Source organism: Melanotaenia boesemani, chromosome 4 (assembly GCF_017639745.1).
Source record: "Melanotaenia boesemani isolate fMelBoe1 chromosome 4, fMelBoe1.pri, whole genome shotgun sequence".
In the NCBI taxonomy this organism is placed as follows: domain Eukaryota; kingdom Metazoa; phylum Chordata; class Actinopteri; order Atheriniformes; family Melanotaeniidae; genus Melanotaenia; species Melanotaenia boesemani.
Genome location: NC_055685.1, coordinates 38,194,864 through 38,200,292, shown reverse-complemented (window position 1 = coordinate 38,200,292; position 5,429 = coordinate 38,194,864). Strand labels below are relative to the sequence as shown.

At 41.0% G+C, this 5,429-nt stretch overlaps 1 long non-coding RNA gene across 1 annotated transcript; it reads right to left on the bottom strand.

Annotated features, from left to right (window-relative positions):
• Positions 1-2,261: 2,261 nt before the first annotated feature.
• Positions 2,262-3,671, bottom strand: LOC121638519. The gene is made up of 2 exons (XR_006010034.1): positions 3,478-3,671; positions 2,262-2,613 (listed from the first exon to the last, which is right to left on the bottom strand). It is a non-coding gene; the product is annotated as an uncharacterized LOC121638519 (long non-coding RNA).
• Positions 3,672-5,429: the final 1,758 nt, after the last annotated feature.

Below are 5,429 nucleotides of genomic sequence, written 5' to 3'. Positions count from 1 at the left end.
ATCCATTCATCCATCCATCCATCCATCCATCAGCAATCTCTTATTCCATTCATCCTTCCATTTCAACTTTCCTGCATCCATAAATTCTTACATCTAGTCATTCATCCATGTATCCATCCATCCATGTATCTATCCATCTTCTTCCACTTTTCTGATGTCAGATCACAGAAGCAACATCCATAACATCATGTAGACATCAAGGAGAGCTGCTGTGGGAAGCTGTGATGTCAGTTCATGGGGGCAACAGGTCCAGGAAGTAAACCCAGTCATTCCTCTACCCAGTGACAACTCCTCCAACAGCAGGGGAGTCCAAAGTCGGTCGTCGAGGGGCTCAATCCTGCAGATTTTCACTGTTTTCCTGCTCCAACACACCTGATTTAGATTAAATAGATCCAACAGCCCATGAACTTCTGTGACTCACTGATTTAAGTCAGATGTGTTGGAGTAGGGATAGATTGAAAACCTGCAGGATTGTGGTCCTCAAGGACCAGAGCTGGACACCCTTGTCCTACAGGATGCTGAGACTTTTCCAGTCTAAAATGGATAGACCTTCCCTCCAGTATATGTTCTAGGCTTAAGGTATGTTCAGGTAGGGGGTTTGAGGTGATTCTGGTGTCATTAAATTAAAGTATTTGAACAATTTACTTTGAGACTCTACTCAGGGACTCAGACCCTTCCACCATGTTAAGATAGACAGACTCAAAAAAAGGCCGCCAAGCCTTACAGAAGAAAGGGACAGATGTCTCCATACTCTTCAAGGTGTCTGAGCGCTTTCCTTTCAGATGGTGTTAACCCACACAGATATGGTCATGGTTATTATTGCTTTAGTTTTACAGAACTGGTGGTCATGTCTTCAGGTTAGCATGTATGTGGTCTGAAGACAAACAAACAACATGATAACACTCTTACACATGCAGTTAAGTAAGATATCATTTCCTTTTCTGCTGTTTATTTTTAGACAGGAGAAGTTGACAGATTGCTTACTTCTCAAGAATGTATCAGTGCCCCTGGGGTGGTTCACTTCCTTCTTTTCTTTTAGAGCTGCTGCTACTAGACAAAAGAACTCACTGTCTGATTCCCCTGCTCATCCAGCTGGGCTGGGCTGGGCTGGGTGGGCAGTGGATAGACGTCCATACATCCAGACTTGGACATGAGACATGAGTCATACCCACTTTCTCATCTACCTGCAGAACAATAAAGCACACAAGAACCCACACAAAGTTAAAAATATAACAAATAAAATTAAATAAAAAAAAAGCACTAGTTTATGGAACACACATTTTATTTATTTCATTTCAAAGTTTATTTCAAACATGTTATTTCATTTACAATATTTACTATATTTACATTTTCCCATTTCATGTCTGAAAAGGAGTAGGCAGAAGTATAAATTTATAATGCCCTACTCCATTTCCACAATACACTAACACTCTATTTCATACTTCACAATAAAAATAAAAAATGTACACACTCCTGTCCCTCCCTCCTCCCAAGAAAACATAAATAAATGAAACACCAGAATATTTCTGGCATCCAAATCTGTCACACCATCATCCCCGTCCTTCGTTAAACTTTGTTCTTCAAGCTTCAAGCTTATATTTATTTAATATTTGCATTTTGTACCTTCTCTTAAACTGGTTTATGCTTTTACTTTCCTTTAATTGACCTGTTAAGCTGTTCCATAATTTTAGCACTGACAATGACACACACAAACTTATTAAAGTTGTTCTGACATGCTGCATTTTAAATTAACTTAACTCATAACCTCCTTCTCTGGCTGAAAACAAATTCTCAATATTATTTGGAAGTAAATTATTTCTGGCTCTGAACATTATTTGTGCTGTTTTAAATCTGGAAATTTGTATTTTTAGAAATAGTTCATTTGTGTCATCTCTATATCCTACATTATTTATCAGTCTAATGGACCTTTTCTGCTTGTATTTATTGTTTGTATACTTTTGTATGCATTTCCCCACGCCTCTACATAGTAACTCATGTACGGTAAAATTAATGTACAATATAAGGTATACAGCGCTTTCAAGTGTAATATGTGCCTTGTTTTTCCCAAGACGGCAATACTCTATGCCAAATTCCCCCAAACACAATTAATGTTGTTTCTGTAGCCAAGTACAGGAAGAGATATAGTTACTTATGTGTAAGTAGGTGTTTGATGAGAATTGGGCCAATAGTTAGGTTCGTTAGGTTCGTAGGAGGGCTAAGGTAAGTAGTGTAAAATGCCGAATGAAAACTGGATTCAAAGATAAAGTTGCACTCAATTGAAATTGTATTGAACACTTGGAAAAGAACAGTGCACATTCAAATGTAAGAATACAGAAATGAAATAAAAATACAATTAATACCCCAGTGTCCTATCTGAGCTCAGATACGGTAAAGTCCTGCCGGCTCAATAGTCAAGTCAAGTAAGATCCAATAGTCAAAAGTCTGAGAGAGGTGCGATTTGTCCTACCGCACAGTTGTAACAGTTTGTAGTGGGAGAACTCCAGTTCTCTCACGGCCAACTTGGAATGGCTCTGGTTCGGTTCAAGGGAAAAGGCTCGCCATCTTCCTCGTCAGGAAGAATTCCATATCCAACGATCCCACAAAAAACCTAGCCTGTAAACAACAGGGCTACTGCTTATCAAGTTCACATTTCTACATTACTATATGGCCATATGTTCAATAATGTAAGGCTATAATCCAAATAGTAATAGCACAAAACATTAACACTCATTTCCAATTCTATTTTTGTAATACAGCTTATTTATGGAATGTATATTTTAAATCCCAGCTAAATCGTTTATCAAAAGTTCACATTTTAGACAGAAATCATGAATGCACTATGAATTACAGTGAATAAAATCTCTACAATATGGTCCTTTTAACATGAATTATTGTACCATAACTTTACATATTAAACAATAATCATGTTCAATAATCATGTTCAAAACAAATAAATTTGTAAAATAAATTGATTTACAAATATATTTCAATATATCTTATTCTTTACTTAATCCAATAATGTTTTTTCTTTTTTTCCAAAATAAATCTTTAGATTATAACCAAAATAAATATTTCCACATTTAGTCTCGTTTTAAATCTTCCAAATGTGTCATAAAATGAATAAATGCGCATATTGCATAGTTTTACAGTGCACGTCAGTGTATCGGCATGTTAGAGCTATGCTGTGACAGCCTTGTTACATTACAGCCGCACTGCTAAATTATCAAGGGCAAATAAAATAGCTTTTACTGTTTTATGACTTCGAAATTAACATTAAACCCTTTTTTGGGACATAAAGGTTCAACTAACAGCACTAAAATAACACTAGCACATGACCGTAGTGCTTCTAAACAAGTGCACTCTGAGGGAAACCCCGTACATCACCTCCTATGTAAAACGTGGTTAGCTTTAGCATAGCGTTAGCATTAGCTGCTCAGTTAGCTGCTAAATAGTTTATCCCAGCCCCAGTTGACTCACCAGGTCTCTTCTAACATTCAGCTCTCAAGTTAGGGTTTGGTCCGCTTCGCCCTGCACCCGTGTTGATCGCGTCAGTTTCAAGTTCCAAAATATTCTGCAAGCGTTCGGGTCCTTTCCTCCAAGGTCCACGAGGGTGTTTGTTGTGAATATTTGGTCGATTTTCCCAAGTTTATAGGTGGTTTTTGGCAATTAGCTTTTCAGTTTGTATCAACAGCGGTCTCCCATCCAAGTCTCTCTCAGCGTCTAACGCTGTTGTGGAAAGTTCGGCGGTCAAGAGCATGGGAAGGCGGGGCTTAACTTTTTCGACCAATGAGGCTTCGTGTTTACTATTTTTGACCTACAGGTGTGTTCAATAGGGATGATTGACAACTGGCGGATTAATCTGAGTTAGATCAACAAAATAATGCAATACTGGGTCCTAAAACTAGCGGGGTTACATTTCCAACAGATTTTGTGGTTTAAGATCCATCCATCCATCCATTATCTGCTGCTTATCCAGAGTCAGGTCACGGGGGCAGCTGTGTAAGCAGGGGAACCCAGACTTTCCTCTCCCCGGCCACATTCACCAGCTCATCCGGGGAGATCCCGAGGTGTTCCCAGGCCAGGTGCGAGATGTAGTCCATCCAGCATGTCCTGGGTTTCCCCCATGGAACTCCACCCTTTCCTGGCTGAGGACCATGGTCTCAGATTTGGAGGTGCTGATTCTCATCCCAGCCGCTTCACACTTGGCTGCAAATTGCTCCAGTGAGAGCTGAAGATCACGACCCGATGAAGTCAACAGAACCACATCATCTGCAAAAGCAGGGACTCAATCCTGAGGCCACCAAACTGGATCCCCTCAACACCTCAGCTGCGCCTAGAAATTCTGTCCACAAAAGTTATGTACAGAATCGATGACAAAGGACAACCTTGGCGGAGTCCAGCCCGCACTGGAAACGATTCTGATTTACTGCCGGCGATGCGGACCAAGACCAGGGTCCCCAGACTCTGCTTCCTTACCAAAAGACATGTTGGTGGGATTGAGAAGGTCTTTGAAGTATTCCCTTCACCACCTCACAACGTCCCAAGTCGAGGTCAGCAGCCCCCCATCCCCACTGTACACAGTGTTGATTGAGTATAGCTTTCCCTTCCTGAGCCGCCGGATGGTGGACCAGAATCTCCTTGAAGCCATCCGGAAGTCATTCTCCATGGCCTCTCCAAACTCCTCACATGCCCGAGTTTTTGCCTTGGTGACCGCCGAAGCTGCACTCTGCTTAGTCTGCCGATACAAGTTTGGAGGTTACCGCCACAATGTCAAGGTTGAAGCTATTTTGAAGGTTGAAGGTTGAAGACCATTGAAAAGGAGTCTTGGGGGACGTAAGTTTAGTGAGCGGTGCCAAAACCTGGCTGAAGTTCCTAATAAACCGGCAGTAGAAATTGGCAAAACCCAAAAAGCGTTGCAATTGTTTTACGGTGTCCGGTCTGGGCCATTCCAGAATCGCTCTCACTTTCTCCAGATCAGTTTTCATCTACCCGCTCAGGAAAATGTACCCCAGGAAACTGATGGTAGTGGAATGAAACTGGCACTTTTCTGCTTTAACATAGAGTCCATCTTCCAAAAGCCTTTGCAGCACTTGCCAGACGTGAGACTTGTGTTCAGACAGATTCTGGGAATAGATAAGAATGTCATCTAGATAAACAAACACAAACCGGTTCAGAAAATCACGGAGAACGTCGTTAATCAGTGCCTGAAACACTGATGGGGCGTTAGTTAGTCCAAATGGCATGACCAAGGACTCGTAATGACCCAGAGGGGTTTTGAATGCAGTTTTCCACTCGTCCCCCTCTCTGACGCAGACCAGGTAATACTCATTGCGGAGATCCAGTTTAGTGAAAACAGTGGAACCTAAAAGAGCATCAAAAGCAGAGTCAATAAGAGGCAGGGGATACTTGTTACGAACAGTTATTTTATT